The following is a 23,172-nucleotide window of genomic DNA, read 5'->3' as shown; positions in this document are numbered from 1 at the left end:
AAAGTGGGAAGGTGAGACTTTTGAAACAAACAGGGAATCCCTTCCTCCACACAAAATTACCAATTTATCAGCCAACCAGTCAACTACATCTGCCGCAAACAAAACCCAAACAAGAGCATGTTGCACCTTGCTCTAGGTTAAATCATTAACTGACATTGTTCAATATCCAGCACGAAGAGTGGGTATAATCCAAGTGAATGGATTATAAACTAAATCAGTATAAAATCAAATTGTTTAATAAAATCTTAAACTAAGCTTTCATCTGTCTATAAGGTAGAGTGATCAATGAAATAATGAATGAGAAAATTTTAAAGAACTGAAACAGAGGCAAAATTGACTTTGTATGAAGTAGTAAAAACTTGAAATGCTTTTGATTTATAGAATATTGGCCTGGGACACGTACTGCTTAACATTGCAGAGCATTTTAAATGTGATCTGTGTTTAAATAATCCATTTAGAAACAAAACATGAAAATATAATAGTTGTGGTATAGCTGCCTGACTTCAAAGGGCTTCTGAAATGGGCACAAGCAAGGGCCATGTTTTGAATTGCTTCTGTGGGGGTCACTAGCACACAACCATACCCAGCTAAGTGCTGCCCAAGAGCTAGATTACAAGCACTTTAAAATTAAAATCCCATCTTTCCTAAACAGATACTCGTCGCTCTGTGACAATAATGGCACTGCCAATGCCCTGGCCTTCTAGCCATCTTGTATTCTTTGCCCTTGTATAGCCAAACTAGCTGTTCTCATCAAAGTAGAAAAGCCGTCTGAATTGTGCGAAAGGCACAGCTCGGGATGCTCTTCCTTTCAGATCCCTGTCAATGAATACTGTCCTCTTTTCACTGTGTAGAAAGGGGGTTTCTGTTCATTTAAGTACTAAGCACATTACTATGCTTTTTAACAAAACAGACTACATGTGACAGTACACGCTATACCACAGTATTGTCAATAGTGTTTTAAAAGTTTTCTGTACATTAAAATATATTTATTTGTCCAGAAAAGTAAAAATAACAATATTCTTTAAAAAAAAAACTTGACATTACTATCTTCTAAAAAAAAGCTAAGTGAGAAATATCAATGGGAATACACATGGGGAAGAAAAATCACTTGAGGAGCAACATACTCTTACTGAATTTCTTTTCTTTAAATATACAATAGAATCCTCTGACATGTGTTTTCCTTTCTCGTCATGGTCTATTGAAGTATAGCTCTTGAGATACAGAAGAAAAACAATGCTTTTGATGTTCTGATGTTCCAGACTTGCAAAATATTAGTTTGTTTGTTTTAACATTGTAAAGGCACTGCAAGAAGGAAAAGTTTGAAAGTAGTCCCATCATTCATAACATACAAAAGCAGCAACAATAGGAATAGTAGTATCAACAGTAGTCAACACTTATTTAAGGTTTAGACATCCTAAGCACCATGGTTATCATATGTATTAACTCATTTAACCTCCATAGCAACTCTACCAGGTTGTATTATCATTTTTCCATTTATTGATGAAAAAACAGAAGAACAGAAGAATTAGAAACTTTCTCAAGATAACACAGTCAACTTGTAGATCCAAAGTTTAAACCTATGGAGCTAGCCTCAGCTACATGATGATTATATTTACTGAGTTACATATAGGGAATATGTTAGAGAACTTCACAGAGGATGGCTGATACTACTGACAGTACTTATCCCAGTATAATATACTGTTTTATTTTCATGTAATACATAACTATGATAAGCTTTTCACTTTAATTTAAAATACAAGGTATGTCTAGCACATCCAAATTGTTAGTATCACTAATTTTACTCAGAGGAATTATTATTATGTAAAATAAAGGTCATTTTAATATAAAAATTGAGATAGCAGAAAAGGTTGATCTGATAACCCAGACAGTTACCAGTAGTAACTGGGTAGTGTACTTAGTGTGGAAAGGTGAGACTGTGTGAGATTTCATCATGCTGCTCAGAAGAGCAGGAAACTGAAAATTTATGTAGACTTACCTATAGTATTTTTCATTAAATATTATCTGACTATGGATGAATCCTGGTAACTGAGACCACAGAAAGGAAGAAGATGAATAATTGTGTGTAATTGGGTATGTTACTTTGGTGCCTGAAGATGAGCCTTTCTTACTCCTCTGAACCTCTCCGCAGCAGCTGATTCATCTGTATTGTTCCTCTTCTGGTCTGAACACTTACTCCATTGTGCACAGCCCCTCCCTTTTCTTAAGTAAAAGTACAGCTTGGGGTCAGAAGGAAAGGTCAAGCTCAGGTATTCATAGTGCTTAACTCAGCCGTGCCTTAGTTTCCTCCTGTGTCTAGAATAGTAATAGACTTTTCATTTAGCCATTATGTTAAACAGGACAGTGAATGTTAAGGCTCAATGGGAGGTCAATGATTAATAAACTTCATTATTATTGATTTTAATCTATTAATACATATGTTCTTTCCCCAGGAAGATTATGTTTCTTTTCTGAGAGAATAATCAATATGAATGGTTATTATTTTGTATACAGCTTCCTGAATGTTAAATATATATAACATATATTAATGCATTTAATTTGTATAAAGACTCTATGTGTAATACGTTTATCTTTACTATATATTATGCAAAATGAATACAGACATTACTTACTGTGTGCCGGGAATACTACAAACTGCATTAGGGTGTTATCTTACAAAATTTGCCTCTCTTTATAAGGTTCTGATTAGTGGACTCTAATAATCACTACTTTGTACAAAAGGAAATTTAGGCTTACAGAATTCACCTAGCTAATAAGTGTTCAAAATGTAAATGCTTAATCACAACCCCATACTACCTGCTAAATGATAAATTTAAGGTAGATATTTAATAACTATGAGACCTTTATGCTAAAACAGTTGCCCTGTTGATTGTTCCTGTTACGAGAAAATTCGCGCTTACAGCACACTAATGTGGCCTGTGTACTATCATTTGTTCATTATTAGCTATGAAGAAGAGACACTGTATGCCAGTCACATGGCAAGACTTGTAGGAGAAATAAAGCAATACATCAAAATGTTCTCATCAAAAGCAGTTAGGGATTTAATGTCACTTCTCCTACTATCATTTTTATGCATATTCTTATGAAATCAAACTTCTCTCCCTGCCCACTCTTTCTTATTCTTTTCTGCCCAAATTTCATAGTATTAGATTTATACAGATTTTGCCCATAAGAAGCTTATATGACAAGTCAAGGAACCATTTTAATTATATTTACTCTTCATTTTGAGTATGTTTCTTTTTCATATCTGACAAAGACTTCTGAAGTGAGAAAGAAAGGCAAAACCACCTGATTTTTTTCAAAACAATCTTTCATGTAGAATCTTTTGTCTGTAATCTCATAATAGCTTAGAAAATTTTAAAAGGAGGTTTTAGCTGTTTTTGTTCTTTTCAAATTGGCAAAATTTGATTTTTTTCTTCACTTTTGGATTGACTTTGCAAATTAACAAACAAGAAAACAAGAACATATTCAACTTAAAAAAAAACCTTCACTGGAGCCTTGGCATTGCCAACTAATGCTAGCGTTACTCTGCAAACTGCTTCCGTTCTTCTGTCAAGAGCTAAAAGATGCACAGGTAGAATTCACACAGAGTCAAATGCACCATAGGAAGAAAAGAACAGAGGGCAAGACAGGACTACCACACTGCTGTCTGAGACTCTCCAGGAGCCATCAGATCACAGTATCTCTGCCTCCATATCGGTGGCATGAGTGGGTTTTTTTTTGTTTTTTGTTTGTTTGTTTGTTTGTGATCTTCAACAGTGTCTGTTTAAAGTATTTGAGATGGGTACTGTGGGAGCCTGAATTATACTGGGATGCTCTGAAGAACCCTGACTTCTTACATTTGACTGGAAGTTGTAATGACTTGATAATTTCAGAAAGGACTTTCAATAAAAAGAACCCCCCAAATCTTGACATTAAAGAGAAACATATATATATATATATATATATATATATATATATATATATATATATATATATATATCCATTATTGTAGTAAATAATGAGACTGCGTGAATAAACTTGTCCTGAGAAAGACTGTGGGAATGTAGCTGGCAAGAGAACAGAGGCGATGAGGCTGCTGGGGAAATGCACAGGTGCTTGACACAAGATACTTCCAACTTGGCAGGATAGGTAGTCTAATCTTGGTGCTGATTGATTTTTTAAAGGCTTTCTAATAAAATAAAAGGAAATTCAGGCTGGGCATAGCGGCATATGCCCTTAACATCACCATTAAGAAGGCAGAGACAGGCTTGTATTTGTGAAGGTCATCGTGGCCTAAGACTATGCAGTAAGACCTTATTTCCAAACTCAAGTTCAGATACTATTTTACATACTTATGAAAAAACTATTTTAAAGACGAGAAATTATATACTCGGAAAGTTATTTATTTATTTTAGTTTTGCAATTCTGGTGATCAAACCCAGAGGCTTTTTTCCCCCTTAATTTCACAGAGGTTAACTTCACTACTCAATCTATTTCAGACAGAATACCTCTTCCACTGGCTAAGATGTCTACCCTAAAAGAATATGGTTTGGCATAAAATTGTCTAAATCTCTAAGCTATTCAGAGCTGGGCACCACTGGATTCCTAGATGAGTAAAGTGTTTAGGAAGCCCGACCCGGACATGTCATTGTCCTCTGATTTCACAAAGGCAAATTTGGAGCACCCCACTCTCTTGCTTATACAGAACTCCAGCCTATGGCAGAATCTGCCCCGAAATCCAGGTGTTTCTCCTATGAAATTCCACCATACCCCAGTGGTTCACACTTAAGTCCTCCCCTCTTAGGCACAGGGACTCCCCAGTGTGTTCTTCTCCTGACTTGCCTTCACCCTGGGTAGGTGATCTTGGTCCCCCCTACCCCCCCCCCCCGGGATAAAGAATCCCATTTGTTTTGCAAAATCTATTTGAAAGGCCACTTCCTCCTCAAAGTTTTTCTTTTCACTCCCCCGAGGATCTACCTTTTTCTCTGACTTTCTATAGCACCCTGACCACCATCCCTTTCTCTCTGCTGTATATGGATGTAATATTTTCTGTTATCTCCTTCAAGAGTTATCTAACTTCAAGATGGTTAGAGCCTGAGGGTATTGGCCTTGAACTTTCATCCGAACTTGACAAATAATAATCAGCAAAGAAACATGGTGTATTGATGTATTTGACTAAGTAATGATGTTCAAATGCTACAATGCCAGAACCAATGCTTGGTAACTGTTAGATAGATAATATGGAGTTTTTCACTTGATCAGCCATGCCTTAATTTTAAATTCATTTAATAATTTTGTATGCTCACCAAAGGAACTACAAGGCTGCTTTATAGAATGTTTTCTGCTCACTTGAATAAAATCTTTCAAATCAAATCAATAGAATAAGAAAAAAAGAAAAGCCTATTGTTTGATAAAGACTGTTATTGGATCAAACAAACAATGGGTACATTTTTACATCTACCTGAGTACAACCATGATAGAGTCAGGAAAATGTGATAAACTGTAGAAAGCTGAGAAATGTACCAGCTCACTCTGAGCATCGCTGCCAACACAGTCTTTAGGTATATATTTTACCACCTTACTTTGTGAGTGGTGCTTATAAAAATGCATGATTAATCTGTCCATTGATACTAGTTTTTAAAACAAACAAAGCAATTTAATACCAATGCAAGGGATAAATGGCTAACATTTACTGAGTCATTTATCATCTAGGCAAGATAACAGATTCTAAACATACTTTCTCATTTAAATCCTCATCAAAACACTAAGATAGCTAGTATTTGCTCATTCTAAAAAAAGCCATAACTAACCACATAATATAAACTATTTCCTGGAGGTCACGTTATTTGAAAGCTGTGGAAAAAGAATTTGAAAAAACTAAAGCCCTTAGTCTTTTGCATTTATATCACTCTGCTTCTTCTTGGAATCCACTTCTAGACCAAAGAAGTTGAAACAATGTGGATTAACAGAAGGGCTAACTATGAAAGTATGGCATTAGACACTGAACAACAGAAAATATTAGATAATATTTACTACTACCATTGTAAGCATTTTGCTTATATTCACTGACTGAATCTTCAAAGCAATTTTTTTAGGTGAATGCTACCATTATGATCTTTACTACTTTTCTGGAGAGAGACTCAGACAAAAACAAAGTGTCACAGAATCCTAAAGCTAGTCAGCAGTTATGCAGGTGGACTTCAGAGACCAATGTCCTCAGAGTGGTATCTCTGTCTTTAGTGCTCCCCCATTAGAATGAAAAGACATTAAAGACAAAGGGGGTTCCAAACACGCTTCCAAAGGTGCAAAGTTGGCCTTCATTAATGTTACTTTCTATCCTTTTCTTTAGTTATAAAATGCTATAATAACAAGCATAGTATTATCACAATAATTTAGTTTTAATGTATATTTCATTTTTTGAAGGCTTTAGATATTACATTTTATAAAATGAGCAGTGAATGTGGAGATAGTAAAAGCCAAAGGAATAGAGCTTACTGTGAGATTGTGTCTTGAGAAATGTCAGAAACTACACCTATGAAGACTTACCAACATCTATACTTCAATAGGTTGAACTAGGATGGCGTGACTAGACATGATAACATCATGGGGAAAACTTAAAAGGCTTCAGCCCTATGCAAAGGACTGTAAGCAACTAAGGAATGCTGAGAGTGGAGAAACAGTCTTCCTTAGTAAAGGAAATTGAAGTTATCCAAAATCAAAGGGTCAGCTCTGAAAACATATACACAAAAGTGACAATACACAGAAATACAACAGAAAGGTATTTATGCATTAAGAGCGGGGAACCCTGATGGCTCCTTGGCCTTGAGAGGGAGGGAGGGGAGGTATGGGTGGAGGGGAGGGGAGGGAAGGGGGAGAAGGAGGGGAGAGAAAGGGGAGAAGGAGGGGAGGGAGGGGGGAGGAGGAGGGAAGGAGATGGAAATTTTTAAATATAAAAAAAAATAAACCATGAGAAAAAAAAAAAGAAATATAAATATACATGCACATATATTATATAGACATATAATATATGTAACAATAATTCAAGAAAACGAGCTATGAATTTGAAAGAGGGCAAGAGATATGCATGGGAGGGTTGTAGAGGGTGAAAGGAAGGAAATAATGATGTAATTATATTAATCTCAAAAAAGTTAAAGAAGTTACTTTTAAAAAGATAGTGGATGTGTAATGCAAGAAACAGAGTAAAATGGTGTTGACTATTTTCCCACTATGGATATAGATAACAAAGGTAGGATATGTATGTTTGCACAGATTTTTTTTAAAAAAAAATGGTTTATATATACAGAAAAATAAGTATAACAGTATCCAAAATTTTGAAAGATTATTTAGTATGATTTTCCATATACCACGTGATTTTAATTACTCTCTTGTAGTTTAATCTATATATTTGACAATACCAATAAATGATTTTCATATGAAGTAAAAAGAATAGCTCTAGCAAGTCACAGTCCTGTTTTAGAGGTGAGAATACTGAGGGCAAGATCAATAGGAATCGTATGTAATTTTGCCCTTATTTAGTGATAGAACTTGAACAGAAACTAATGCTTTCATTTCAAACTAGTGTGTTTTCTCTGACCTCTAATTCTCTTGAGTTGTTATCATTACTGAGATTCAAAGGAAACCTCGGAAGAAAGCTGCGGAAGGGGCTAGAGATGAACCAATTGAAAATGCGCTGCCAGCCTCTACTGAGGAGTGCCTTTGTTGCTTCTTAGCGTTTTCATTCAGGCTACATGTTTCTAAGTCCAAACCCATACTATAAGAGGTAGGCTGTAATGGCACCTAAATTCTTTACTTCCTCTCTGTAACAGAACATTATCCATATACCACATGACTTTCCTGTGACTCCCAGCAATGGACGTGATCATGTGTGGGCTTAGTACATGTCTACATCTGTTGGCAATGAGTTTAGTAATTTGAGGTGACTGATAGAGTATTACAAGAAATGAAATGAGTAGAGGCACGAGAGACTTTTGTAGGGTGACAAATTCTAAAATTGTTAATGGTTTATCTTTACATAGTAAAGGTTAGCAAACTGTTTAAAATTGAAGAATTGTTTTTCATGAAAGACTATAACCAGCATAACATATCATGTTCTTTGTACTAACCTGGACCCAAAATAAGCCACTTAAAGAATCTGAAGCCTCCTTCTGGAGTATTTCTAAACCTACTTCTTGGATGTAGCTTGGAAGGATGTATGTAGTATCAAATGATTATCTTGGTCATCACACCCTGAAGCAATCCTCTTTATACCTTATTGCCATTTGTATTCCAAGCTTCATTAGTGCCTCATGAAAAGTGGACTCTTCCTTGGCGGTAAGTACAGACAGAAATATAAGAATCAATCTTATATTTCTGTTAGAAGGCACCAAGACTTTGCCATTTCTCTTTAGACCCTGGCTTCATGGATTTTCAGCAATGCTCAGAAATCCATTGAACTGACTGATACTTCAAATATACCGATTTTGCGATTATTACCAAATGACTAGATTTACAATCGTTCTCCCATCCTTATATAGGAGAAAAATATTTAGGTCCTCACACATTCCTCTGAGTCAATTACAACTTCTAGGTTATCAACCAAAATATATGTTCTTTCATTTATCAGCTGGGGACCAAGTATTCTGAACTGTTTGGGAGGATTAAGAGGTATGGCCTTGTTGGAGCAAGTGTGTCTCTGGGGTGGGCTTAGAGGTTTCAAAGAGTCATGCCATTCCCAGTGTGTTCTCCTCTTGTAGAGCAGAGCTGCGGGCAGGAATGCTTTTCATCCTGCCTGGCTCCCGCATGGTTAGCTTTACACCCGAAATAATTACACAGAAACTGTATTCTTTTAAACACTGCCTGGCCCATCAGTTCCAGCCTCTTATTAGCTAATTCTCACATCTTGCTTTAACCCATTTCTAATAATTTATGTAGCACCACGAGTGATGTCTTACCGGGAAAGATTCAGCATATCTGACCTGGCTGCTGGCTTCATTGCATCTGTCTCACTGAGGAGAGTCATGGCGACTGTCTCATTTAGGAGAGGCATGGCAATTGACTTGGCCATCTACCTCACTTCTTCCTGTTCTGTCTACTCCACCCACCTAAGGGCTGGCCAAGGCAGTTTCTTTATTAAAACAGAAGACCCTCCCACATCATCCTCTTTCTTTCTGTCTTATGGTTGTGGATCAAGATATGAGGTTTCCTCTGATCAACTCTAATCTTCTGAAACCAAAGCCATATTAAATGATTCTTTTATAAATTTCTTTGGTCATGGCATTTTATCATAGCAATAACAAAGAACTAAGATACGGAAGAAGAGCATGTAGAGTATACTTCAGCCAGGAGGAGCCTAGGCTGAAGAGAATTGCTTCAGGGACTGCTAGAGTCAGTAGATTAAAGGATTAAGCATAAATAGCAGATAAAGATGACATACTAGCCTATAAAACTTAGGGGCAGACACTGGCATGATGATAGTGACACAAGTGTTATTGGAGTCACCAATCACTCTGATTAGATTTAAGGCTTACTTATTGAGATGGAGCCCATACTGATACTGTCAATAATGTCAAAAACCCCGAGTAAACAAATCACACTGTTCAGCTAAATATACATAACAATAAAATGAGTTCTAATCATTCACTGATATGTCAATGGATTCATGCACCACTCACTCCTCATCAGCAAAGTTTCTCCCTGCAGAAGATTGGAATTAATTCAGAGAATAAAAGACTTCAGAGTGCCCAGCCCTAAATGGGAAGTCTATATCAAAGCCATCCCTCAGGGCTCATGGATCTAAGTGGCATAGGTGCTAGAAAGTTTGTAAGAGCCAGAGTTGATGAATGACTTCAAGAGAACAGTGTTTTTCAGACACAACTAGAGAGAAGCACAAATGAACTCACAAACTGTGAGTGCATGCACAAGAACTGTACAAAGCATATGAAATCCCATCATGGGGGAGAGGTGGTAGGCAAGAAGTCTACCCCTAGCTGACTTTGTCCCTTGACTGCTGCAGGAAGAGGAAAAAGCCTGTTTTCTTGAACGGAATGACAGTTGGTGTATCCAGCGCTGACCTTGCACTCCAGAGGCAGGCCCCACATTAGACAGTTATTGGCCAACCTAAGCTACACTCATTAGAGAGAGAGGTGGGGGAGGAAAGAGGGTGATAGCGAGACTATGAAGTACTGGGGGAGGAGAAAGGCAGGGAAGAATCTGGGTGGGAGGAGTCAGGAGAGGGAGATAAATACCAAAATATATGTATGAAATTCTCAAAGGAAAAAATGTAGGTGCATAACACACATACATTCTGATCTGGTACCCTTAAGGAAGGTAAAACAGTCATCTTTTCTCAATTATACTCCACATAGGGCATGTCTAAACTCTTCAACAGGCCAAATCTTAGAGTAAATAAATCTGTTGTGGAATATTAAAGATGTGTTACATTTATTTATGCTGTGGAACATTTGTTTAATGATGCAAAGATGTGTAACATTCTTTTATATTGCATTTGTTTAACTCTGAAAATCTCTGTTACTTTGCCTGCCTAAGACATCTGATTGGTCTAATAAAGAGCTGAATAGCTAGAAGCTTGGCAGGAGAGAGGGACAGGTGGGGCTGCCAGGCAGAGCAAATAAATAGGAGGGGAAATCTAGGCTTGAGAGAAGAGTGAGGAGTAAGAAAAGAAGAGTTAGACACCAGGGGCCAGCCACCCAGTCACCCAGCCAACCACCCAGTCACCCACCCAGTCACCCACCCAGTCACCCAGCCAACCACCCAGCCAGCCACCCAGTCACCCAGCCAGCCACCCAGTCAGCTACCCACCCAGCCACACAGCCAGCCACCCAGTCACCCACCCAGTCACCCAGCCAACCACCCAGCCAACCACCCAGCCAGCCCCCCAGTCAGCCACCCAGCCAGCCAACAGTCAGCCATGAAGTAAGAAGAAAAAAAAAATCATAGAATAAAGAAAGGTAAAAATCCAGAGGTAAAACACTGATAAAGAGAAATGGTATAATTTAAGTTAGAAAAGTTGGCTAAAAACAACCCAAGCTAAGGCCAAGCATTCATAAGTAAGAATAAGTCTCCATGTATTTATTTGGTGGCACACCCACCCCCCAAAGAGGAAAAACTACAACAACAACCAACAACATAAACAAAAACAAAAATCCAACTACATAAATCCTAAAGTGTTCAGGTAGGAAGCAGAGTTCCTAGGAGTCATTCATTCATTATTATCCTAAAGAAGTCTGATATGTATTGATCTTTCTGTGCTTGGGAAAAAATGTTTGAACAATTTTGGGAAATTAAAAATAATGGTGATATTTTATATCATCTTGCCAAGATGTATTGAAAATTGTCCTGACATTTTGAATTCATGTCAATATGCTTTTCAGTTCATATTTTATAAGATTTTACTAAAATGGAAGAAAATTGAAAGTTTAAGAGTTATATCTACATGTATTAAGCTTGAAGGTTTCAGATATAAATGAGTACTTTATAGAAAGTTATTAAAAGGTCTGTAAGCTTCTAGAGCTGTCTCAACATTGCTGACGTACTCTGCTTCCTACAGCTGTACCCAAGCAGCTTGCTATAAGGAGGTAATTAAGTTTATTTCACAACTGACTAAGCAGCAGAGGACTTTTCTGGAACACACTGGTTTGGAGGCTCATGTTATGGTTGACAATAAATACTTTGGTGGTTTTAAAAGATTGATAAATCAATCATTCCTGTGTTATAATGTATAAAGGAAAGGATTATATTCTTAATTTCCAAAACTAACAGCAGGGCAGTGTGGGGCAGGTTACAGTCGTTACATGAACTTAAGTGGCTTTTCCTTGACAATGGGTAGGCTAATAATTTTTTTTAAAAGTGTCAAATAGATTGCACCCAGGAGCCCTTTAGATCCCTCAGTGTTTTCCACCCCGAGACATTAAACTCAGTTGCAAAGAAACAAAATGTTAATATTTACAAAGCTCTTTCCATTGTACATCCGGTCTTTTTCTCTCATGCACTTTTCTTCCTTCTCTTTTCTTTCTCCTTGTTCCCTTAACCTACTTCACTCTTCTACCCATTTGCTCCCATTTCCCAATGCCCCACCTCTATTAGTCCAAAATCTGTTCATCCTGAAACAGCCTTCACGGATGCAAAAGAAAAGGCCCTAGACAAAGCCCCCATCTGAGACAAGGCCCTCCAAAGGGCGGCTGAATGGGGACCGGGATCCAGCCTGTGGCCTGAGAACGTTCACCACTCGGGAGGCTCTTACTCTGCCAGCCATTAGGCTTCAGCAGGCTTGATGGCTGGATCAGGCCTTGTGATTTCAAAGCTTTCATGGCTGACAAGGACTTGCTAATTTCAAACTTTCTAACCAATTACAATCACAAAGAACTCAGGACACTAATCAGTGAGCAAAATGAGACTGCTGGAGGGAGGCGGCCTTTGCAGGTCTCTCTTGAGGCGCTGCGGCAAATGTGCAGCTGGGACTGCGCTTCAGTCAATCCATAAAAATACACCACGAAATACAAACAGGCACAATGGAGCCCACTTGCTGTTGTTCCCGGTCGTGGGGTTTGTAGAAACCTTGTCCTGTATTCAGCCCATTAATTTCTGATGGTGTTAATTAAAAACTTTTGATGCTGGTTTGAATGGAAAATACCTCAAACAGTGTTTCCTTTATTGAAGGACTAAGTTCCAAGTCTTGGATTATTAGGTTAAGCTCTGTCAGCAGTGAGACCAACATAAATGCTTTTCATACCATCTGCTTTGACCAAGAAGAATAGTAATAGCAATAATAAATAAATAATAAGAAAAAAAGAGGAAGAAGACAAACTGTTTAGGTTGAAAACACCCTCATTTCAACCTATTTTTAAAGAACTAAATTGAAAATTTAAGTCCTTGAATGTCAAACAAATGGTTAAGGAAAAAAAAAGAAGAAAAAAAAATGTTTTTTATTTTTTTTTTCAAATTCTTACAGAACATTCAAATCACCCAATGTTCCAGGGCCTGGATTTTTTATATTTTAAAATGAGGAAAGCTGCTTAAAATAAGCAAAATCAGCTGCTAAAGTGATTCCTCTCTGTCTTTTCCCTCTACACTCTTTCTACAGGCTGATACTTGTGACTTAATAAACGTAACATAATCATTGACGCCTAGAGAGTGAAGGAAACTGCGTGGTGAGCTGGAGAACACATTTCCAGAGCTCAGCCCATGCAGCAGGTCAGGGCACAGAGCAGTGACTCGGATTTCTTTAGCATCCTGAAAACCCTGGGAAGCCTTGGGAACTGAGAAGCAGGGAGAGGATGGCGTGAGCAGTGCCTTCCTGCAGCCCACAAGTAACATCCGTCTCCTCCGTCCAATGCCCTGCGAAGCCTGAGACAAACCACACAGCTATTTGGACTGGTTTTTGACACTCGTGTACAATTTAGTTACTGATAGTTCTCCCCTCCCCCACCCCACGATGGACGGGTGCCGGAAGTCTTGATTATTCACAGTGAAAACCCACAAATATTATCTCTCATCGACTCTACTGTCTTTGTACTTTACTGTGTCCAGAGTCTATTCTTTTTCCCTTTCCCATCTTTTGTTTGTTCGCATTGCCTGTGATGTCAACTGAATCCTTGAAAGACCATAAAACTTCCTTCTCCACCCCCACGCTTCCTCATCATCAAAACTGACTCCCGCGCTGATCACCGTACGGCTAAAAAGAATGGCTTTCTGTACAAAGGCTAGCCATCTGGGCAGCGTTTTTTTCCTTCTCTCCATAATTTCAGGCTTCCCTGGCCTCAGCCTCTGAAACAGTTGGCAGAATTGACCCTCCAAATCTGATGTGACATAATAATGATCCTTTAGCAACATCAGGAGCGGCAGCAGCAAAGCCTCACAGTAAAGCACAAGACGGGAACACCCCGGGTCGTAGAACTGAAATTCCATAAAGGAAATAGCTCTGAGCAAACCACAGGAATCTGTTTGCTCACAAAATTTATGAATTTTACTCGAATTAAATTGATAGGTGATATTGCCTACACAAGGCTAGTAAATGTAAATTAAATACAGATATACAGCAAATGAATGCATTTAAAGGTAATTTCCAGCTGAAATGATTTTTTTTTCCTAGAGACCAAGTTTTTGTTAAACTTAATCCTGACTCTCTTCCCTCTCCAGCAGTAGAAACATCTGGTCGGTTTTAGATTCCCCTTGGATTTCCAACTTCAAAGGGAATTATAAAGAATAACAAATTCATGCACCGGCAGTAAAAAAAAAAAATTAGAGCAGCAGGAGAGAATGGTAAAATTGTCCTTATTTGACTGCTAGTGACAGGCGCCACAGGCAGAATGAGAAAAGACAAGGGCAAGAGCACCTGTTGACAACAGAGTCCCTGCAAGGAACTGACTCTTAAATGCACAGGCCACAGCGATCCATCAGGATTTATTTTAATACTGAAATGAATAAAACAACATTTAATATATAATAGGAATTGGAACAGAAAAAATGATTCACATTTCCTTAACAAAATTTTTTTATTGAAATAATAACAAATAAATCAGTAAATTTTATAGAAAGAATGACTTGGAGACAATCTTAGAGACCCCCTTGGCCTTTGGGTTTTGATTTAATTGGAGGAAACTGTGAATTTTTTTATATATTTCAGAGAAGGCAGGATGAGCCACCCCAGAACAACCATGGCTCCGAATAGACCATCTACCCATCTCATCGTGATAAACTGTTCTTCAAGAGCAGGAAAAGTAGCTGCTGTTTCTTCCTTGTTCTTGCCTCTATCTTGGAGGACTGACCAGATACTGAAGACTTGTTAGTAGAAAAGGGTTTGATGGAACTGTGATAATTGTAATTCTAACATAACTAACATGCTGTATTTGACAATATTTTATAAATATGAATTTATTTTTCTCTATCATTTCTCTAGCAAAACTGAAACACACTTTCTAGAAGACAGGCCTTGATGTAGTCAAATAGGAAAAAGTGAGACCATCTAGAGAAAGTACAAGGTTGCCATTGTAATTTCTTTTATAAACAGCCTCTCTTTTTTTGTTTTATGAGCATTGTGGACTACAACAACAACAATAACAACAACAAAAACAAACAAAGACATGATTTACAAATCAACTTTTGTGTGAACAAAGTAAGAAAAATAGTTAAGAGCTAAAACTTCTTTAAATAATTAATCACAAGAGTCTGTACACTCACTCCTCAAAGGTTACAGAAGTCCATGCCACACACGTGAGATGGACTCACAGTGACAGGATGACAACACCAACAAAGCAGGAGTGTCTCCACAGTGGTTCCCATAGGAGCCCAGAGGGTCCCTTTGGAGGAGTCCTCAGATGGAAGACATCTCCACACCCATCTCCCATCTCCTGTTCACACTGGAGATCTTAGTCAAGAAGAGACAGGATTCCTCCTTAGCATTCCAAAGGACTGAGCTGACTATGCAATTATCTCCTTGAATATCTGTCTTTAGTAGACACTTCATTGTTCCCTTCTCTTCCACATGAAACAGAATCAGAAAAGTTATCTTGATGAGGGAATAACAATTTTTGTCCTCATGGCAACTGCTCACAATTGTATAATATATTTTCAATAAAGACTTCCCAGAAAACATGGCAGGTTCATGGAATAGATTTAGTAATATGAACAAACCCTTCCACTTCCTTTTGCTGTGGTTAGCAGCATCTTCAGATTTGCAATGAAAATCCTGTTATGATGCAGGGTACTGACAATGGAGTCCCTGCCTTAAAATAAGCAGAATCATTCAACTATAATACTGAACTTAATTCAGAATATGAGGTAAGAAGTATGGATTGCTATGTTAGTCTCAGAATGTTGTTTTGTAGCTTGGTGACATACAAGATCACAAATACAACAGTAGTGTCCGATTATCAGGACCCAAACAGCTGCACAGAAGGAAGAAACACCAGCTACTTTCCAGGCTTTTAGAGAGCAGAACTTTTATCAGTATGTGGTGAGCCTATTGGTCTGTTGGAAGCCCGAGTTACTTCTGAGATGGCTTCTCCTGCTCTTTCTGGAAGAAAATACTATCATTTTATTAGTGATAATTATTACTACAGCTGCTATGATGGTGAAGCTTTGGTCGGTAACTTGGATGTATGGTATAATACACAAACCAGAAAGAATTGTGGTTACTCTTTCAATAGTTCAGGTTTATGATAGGCACATAGTACGCATCTCATGTAAGGAAAGGATGTAAGTAAATGATAATTTTGTCCTGTTAGTATGTTATCTTCAAGCAGTGATGATAAAGTGAGCTGCTATAAAATATAGGAACAATGGCTTGTTCCTCCCTTGTCATTCCTGCCTGAATGAACCAGGCACGTTTTTGTTCTTTAGCTAATATTGTAATGGTGGTGATGCCAAGCCAGAGTAGAGTAAAAACAATGTTCAGAAAAGAGATGGAAGAGGAAAAGAATTTGTATTGTTTACATGCAGAGAAGCAATGTCTACAGGTGTTCTGTGGGATTGCATAGTTTATTGCTTGTGTTATTTCTTTCTTTTTTTCCCATGTGCCTTTCCTAGCAGCTCAGACTGAAAATATTTTGTATGTGTCCATATTGTAAGCCATCATATTTTTCTAGACTAGAGATTTAGTGTGGTGGAGAAACCTTTTATTTCTTCTCGAAGGGTTAGGCACATCAATATTCTAGCTACTCACTTTCGAGGCCAATGGAAACTGTGCGCCTAAGATTAAATAGACCAGAGTAACACATAAATTCAGGTTTTACAGAGGCAGTGTGTTACTTAGTTATACATCCTGAATATCTGATGAGTATGAAACACCTGTTGGAAAACACACTACTAACAAACAGCCTCTGGCTGAAAATTCAAAGACAGCAAGAAAGGAGAAACTCATAAATAGGTTCTCTACAGAAAGCCCAGTCCCAAGAGACCATTCTGCATCTGTAGAGCCCGTTAGTGGCGGATCTGGTCTGTCTTTGGAAAACTGGCTTGTAGAAGTTTCTCTAGGATGCTTTTAGGAGCACAGGGGCAACAGACACAGCACTGCTCTGCAGTGCGTTGTTTCTTCCCTAGACACAGAGCTGTGCGTGTATGGGTATAGTTGTTTTATATATATATATAAAACAGGACTCATAAAAGCTCCCCCTTTCAGATTTAAGAATCCCACATAACTATTAGATGCTTTACACTTGTCCAAAAAGATTTAAAAAATAAATGTTTGAACAGTATTATGTTTGGTTTAAGTAGTTTTTCTCTATTTATCTAGTATGTGCTTAAAGCAGTTAGATTGGAGGTCTAAGTAGTCAGAGGATGAAGTTTTTTTAACTTCAGATAAATAATTGTATACATTACATGCATATGTTCAATAATGTAGATAATTAATCCTGTGTAAGTCTGCCATGCAAGTTTTCATCTAAGAATTGAGGCAAGAACAAAAGAAAAATCTCCCCAAGAAAAACATTTGCCCCAGAAATCTATCCAACTGTACGAACTGTCTCTCATCAACTAAACTGCTCTTTGGTTTGCAGATGTGCCTGAGGATGTTATAAAACAAGCTACAAAGATTTTTACAATCAATTGTTATATATTAGAAAACGTGAGGCCAAGACACTAAGAAGAAAAACAGTATTCCATATAATGTTGAGAACTATTTATCTGAAACTTTTTAAACATCAACATGTACAAGCATCCTGATGAACCTGAAACATTAGTTAACTAGTTAACTGCCATGATATCTGAGGTTTGCCTCAAAACAACAAGACAATACAGTTGGAAACTGCTAGGCCACGAGTTAAGCCACTGAATAAACTAGATGATATAGGCATGGGAGTTCATTATTGTAATCTACCTACATTCCTGTATTTGAAATATTTCACAAAATAATCTTAAAAAATATATACTTCATTTGAACTTTCAATCATTTATCCATTATTTACTGACTGATTCATTCACTATTCATATGCAAGAGATAATGGAGATGCAAAAAGTTAAAATACAATGATTTTGCTGGGTATTTTGATTATAGGAATAGAATTTATTTAAAATGTCTATAAAGACTTTCTAACTAAATGCAAAATTCTTAAGTTAAATTTTGAAAGAAGGAACAACAATTATAGAGACATTCTGAGTACTGCATATTCAAAAAATATGTCCTCAGGGGGAAATGAGAGTTAGAAAATATATCAAATAATTATTAATGGTTGATTTAAATTATAGAAATAATTACTTTAATTTTTCTTCATTTTAGTCTTATATATTTTTCCAAATTATTTTTAATGAACATGTATCATTTTAAAATGAAAATAAATATTTATTCATTAGTGGAAAGATATGTTCTTTCCCTAGGAGATTTCTTTTACTAAAACAGAGAAACTGCAAACACACAGCGCTGTCCTGTATTTTACATCTTCCTGCCTGTAAGTAAAATACACCTGAAGGCACAAAATCATCAATACACATTGTATCTGATCACAAAACCAGAAAACACTTTCTCTGGGTTGGAGAGCAATAGGGGAGGAAGCTGCTTTTTTACAAGTCAGCCAGAGTGTGAAACTCTGGCTCTTCTGTGATGACATCATTTGTGATGAATGGAAAGGGAGCAACAAATTAGTTTCCAAGTAAGCCTGTCCCTTGTGCCACTAAGCTCACATTGATAGGATGGAGGTTTATTTTGGGTAGCAAAACATATAAAACAGGAGGGAGGGAGGGAGAGGGAGTTACAGTGCTAAAGGCTGTGGCCTTCAGGGGCAAGCTGGATACACTCAGGGACAGAGATAGATGGGCAACAGAATTAGAAACAACAGAGTGACAACTATGGATTATGTGCAAGGGACATGGAAAGTTCCCACTAGAAAGCTATCTTTATCACCCCAAGAGACAATTTTCTTCATTTTGTGCCCATTCATGTAAAGTGAACTCAAGAGTGCAACTTTTAAAGGTTTGGTGACTATGCCATTCATGACTACACAGGCTAGAGAGCCAGGCAGAAGGGTGGGATGCCAGGCAAGGCCATAATCCTTTGTCAGTGAATTTCACTGCGGCCAGCCTCCAGCAAACTCAGCCCTCCCAGGACTCTGACTTGATGATGACCGGCAACTGTACCCTTTGCCCTGCCATGCTCTCCTTTATACACCTACTACCATGACTGTGCAGAGGACACAACGCTACCCTTCTAGAAATTTTACAGTCTCACCAGAAGACAGAGCCAAATTTTAAGCCTATGTTTACATTGAGCTCTGATCTGGGCCATTCATCACTAGAGTTGGACTTGTTTACTCATATACCAATGAGTCTTTCCCCTTTCTTTCTGCGGATAGATAGATACAAGAGTGGCTATGTTTGCTTTTAATATTCAAAAGAAGAAAATACATTTCAGACTTACAGAATATTAAAATACAAACCAGAAGTTCAAAGAAAGATAAAATGTTTTCCAAAGATTTTCTGTGTATTTTCTTAATGCCAAAATTATGGCATTCTCCATAGGAGACATCAGTGGCTAGCTTCACCTCATGGCTGGAAAAAAATTTCTCTGGAAAGACTTCTAAACAAGTCATCTCAATACTTCCACCCATGTCTGCCAAAGTAATTCAAAATGTTTACCAATACTGTGATAATGGCTTGTATTCCTCTATATTTTACCAATTTCCAAATACATTCTGTTCAAATTTAATTCTTGTGGTAAACTCACTACAGCCGGTATATTTCCTTTTTGTTAGTTTGAAGTTGACAAATTTGGTATGAATACATTTTATTTCTTTGGACTTCAATATTTTGGACAGCAATTTAGAGACAATGAAAGTTCACTTACCAGGCAGCAATCTTAGTAAAATATTCAATTGTTGATGGTAAAAGTCTGAAATGGAAAAGGATGCTGTAAATGTTGGTACGTATCTTAACATATGACAAACATGGCAATCACACAAAATAATACATGTGTCACTCTTCCGGGACCCAGGTTGCTGATATTTTACAGAGAGTAGAGAATACTTCCCTTTGGGAATAAAAGCAAAATTATGTCTCGATCACAAGTGACTTGTTGAGTGCCTGGATGTTTTTAACTTGATGATTACTAACCAGAGCTAGTCAGTAAATGAGAGGTCTGCTAACCCTTTGTACCGTGTTGAGAAGGTTAAGTTCATAGTTAATTATTTGGTCTGCATAAAAATAATCAAACTATTGTGAACCACAAGAATTTGCAATTCTCTTTGAATTTTACTGTACTTTTCATTAAGCATTTTATAGACTCGACATCAACAAACCAAATAATCCAATTAGAGAGTGGGGGTATAGTTGTAAACAGAGAATTCTTAACAGAGGAAGCTCAAATGGCTGAGAAACACTTAAAGAGAGATGTTCAACATTCATAGCCATCAGGAAAATACAAATCAAAACTACTCTGAAATTCCATCTTACACCTGTCAGATTGGCTAAGATCAAAAATACAAGTGACAGCTAATGCTGGTGAGGATGTGGAGGAGGGGGAACAGTCCTCCACAGCTGGTAGGAGTGAAATCTTGCACAGCCACCATGGAAATCCATATGGTAGTTCCTCAGAAAATTTGGCACTGATTTACCTCAAGACTCAACTATAACACTCTTGGGCATATACCCAAAGGATGTCCCATCCTACCACAAGGAAATCTGCTCAGTTATGTTCATAGCAGTTTTATTCAAAATAGCCAGAAACTGGAAACAACCTAGATGTCCCTTAACTGAAAAAGAGATAAATAAAAGGTGGTACATTTACACAGCTACTTAAAAAATTAATTAATTAATTAATCAGCTGTTAAAAAATTACATCATGAAATTTGCAGGCAAATGGATGGAACTAGAAAAGTTCCTGACATCATCCTGAGTAAGTTAACCAAGGTGCAGAAAGACAAACATGGTATGTACTCACTTAGAAGCTGTTAAGTAAAGGATAATCCTGCTACACACCATAGACCTAGAGAGGTTAAGTAACAAGAAAGGCTTGAGTCAGGGGGTGCAAGGATCTCCCTGGAAAGGGAAAATAGAATAAATTTTTCAGGTGGACTAGGGGCAGGTGAGATGAAAACAGGAGGGATCAGTTGTAGGGTGGAAGGGATAAAGGGAGAGAGTACTGGAAGAGATGAGTGAAACTGGGGGGCATTTGGGGAATGATGTAGAAGTGCAGTGGAAATTCCTGGAATCTAAGGGAGTGACCTTAGTGAAGTCTCCTAGTATTGGGTGATAAGGAGCCTGAACTGGCCATCTATAACCAAGCAAGGCTCCTATCAGTGGGACTGGGCATCAACTGAACCACTAAACTTTCTACTTATAATCTGTCCTGCCTGCAAGATGGGGTAATGGTAGCAAAGAATTGTGGGAGTAGTCAAACTATGATTTCTCCAACTTGAGGCCCATGACATGACAGGAAGCCTACATCTAATACGTCATGGATAGCCAGGAACCAGAGGCAGGACAACCCAGAAACCCAGGATAGAACCAAACATGACTGACAAATAAGCAAATAAAAAGTCAGTGCAATGATTTTTAATGATATTCTGCTATACTCATAGTTTGGTGCTTAGTACAATCATCATCAGAGAGGCTCCATTGAGCAACAAATGGGAGCAGATGCAGAGACTCACAGCCAAACATTGGGCAGAGCTCAGGGAACCCATGGAAGAAGAGGAGGAAGGACTGTAGGAGTCAGAGGTGTGGAGGACACCAGGAGAACATGGCCCATAGAATCAACTAAGTGGGACTCAAAGGAACTCACAGAGACTGAAGAAAAACTAAGGCCCTGTATGGGTCTGAGCTAAGTCCTCTGCATATATGTTATGGTTGTGTGGCTTGATGTTCTTGTGGGTCTCCCGACATTGGGAGTGGGAGTGGATGTCTCTGACTCTTTAGCCTGGGCTTGGGACCTTTTTCCTCTTACTGGGTTGCCTAGTCCAGCCTTGGTATGAAGGATTGTGCCTAGCATTACTGTAACTTGTTAGGCCACGTTCCATGGACATCCTGGGAAGCCTGCTCTTTTTCTAAAGGGAAACAGAGGAGGAGTGGATCTGGGGGAGAGGGGAGGTGGGAAGAGGGCCTGGAAGGACTGGAGGGATGTAATGTATACAGGAAGAATAAAAGAAAAAACATTTTATAAATAAAAGCAAATCAGTCTTTTCTTGCTTTGGTGCTTGTTATTCATGTTCTCAATGTAAGTCTTGTGTCAGTAATGAGAAAATGAGCGATGGACCATACACTCATGCTTTTGTGGGGTGAATTACTTCCTTCATGCCTATAAATTTATGTATGGTTTTCAATTCCAAGCTAGGTAAGATAAGCACAGATGTGAAGTGAAAGCTTTAAAACTTTTATATTAAGTTATAAAATCATAGAATGCAAATGAACATTTAAACATCTTCAACCGTGGAGCAAGCAGGTAAGTCTCCAGTGCTATGTAATCTACATTTTAGAAACTGCTTGTCTAACAGTAGGCTTGTCTTCATCCTTCCACATGGTTTTTCTTATCAGTTGCCTTAAGAATTCAGAAGTCACAGGTGGTTTTCCCAGAGGTCACCCTACCTACTAAGTACCATAATGACAGCCGAAGGAAGACGTAACATAACTAAACTACTCCAAACATGACTCAGAAAGATCTGAAATTTGTCAAGCCACAAGCAATGAAAGTTTACATGACAGAGTCCATTCATATGAAAGGACCTACATATACAAAGGAAAAGAAAAGTAACTATTCAGAGGACATAAGAAAAGCCAAAATTCAGGGGAGATTGTGGTAGAGTATATTGAAAAGCCAAAACATTAAATATTTAACACCTAACATATGAAGATCACCAAGGTAGCTTGACAAAAATTAGTTTTTTAAATGAGTCTATGCAACAATGACCACTGAAAGGAAGTTAGGAGAGATGTAAAATTGACTTCTGAGATTTGATGCTTTTATAAAGAATGAGAGCAACCAGCCAGTCAGCTCAGTTGGTTAGATTGCAGTGCTAATGAAGAGTAAGAGTGGGCAATAAGGACTTCCTTATTACCTACGATGATGTCTCCAATGCTAGAACTGAGGCTCCACTTCCAATTTCTTGTCACCCTTTCCGTGCCTGAGCAGAGCTGTGGGAGAGCCAGTGAGTCTCTCCCCAGCGCACCAAAACAAGTATTTACAAAGCTGCTACTTTGCAAAAGGAACAGCTAGGTAAGTGTACTGTCTGAAGA

General features: G+C 37.9%; 1 protein-coding gene across 7 annotated transcripts in view; it reads right to left on the bottom strand.

Moving 5' to 3' along the window:
• The window catches only part of Zbtb20 (zinc finger and BTB domain containing 20), a 733,810-nt gene that overhangs the window by 317,961 nt on the left and 392,677 nt on the right, over nt 1-23,172 (bottom strand). For 6 of the 7 annotated variants that reach the window (XM_038344647.1, XM_038344639.1, XM_038344649.1 and 3 more), the window contains one exon: nt 19,790-19,834. The gene's annotated coding sequence lies outside the window, so the exon portion shown is untranslated. Of the gene's footprint in view, nt 1-19,789; nt 19,835-20,881; nt 20,900-23,172 lie in introns of those variants that run through there. The other variant, XM_038344643.1, reaches the window with a different exon arrangement.

The sequence above is a fragment of the Arvicola amphibius genome, chromosome 10, assembly GCF_903992535.2.
Source record: "Arvicola amphibius chromosome 10, mArvAmp1.2, whole genome shotgun sequence".
NCBI classification, from domain to species: domain Eukaryota; kingdom Metazoa; phylum Chordata; class Mammalia; order Rodentia; family Cricetidae; genus Arvicola; species Arvicola amphibius.
This window is presented reverse-complemented; position numbering and strand designations above follow the sequence as displayed.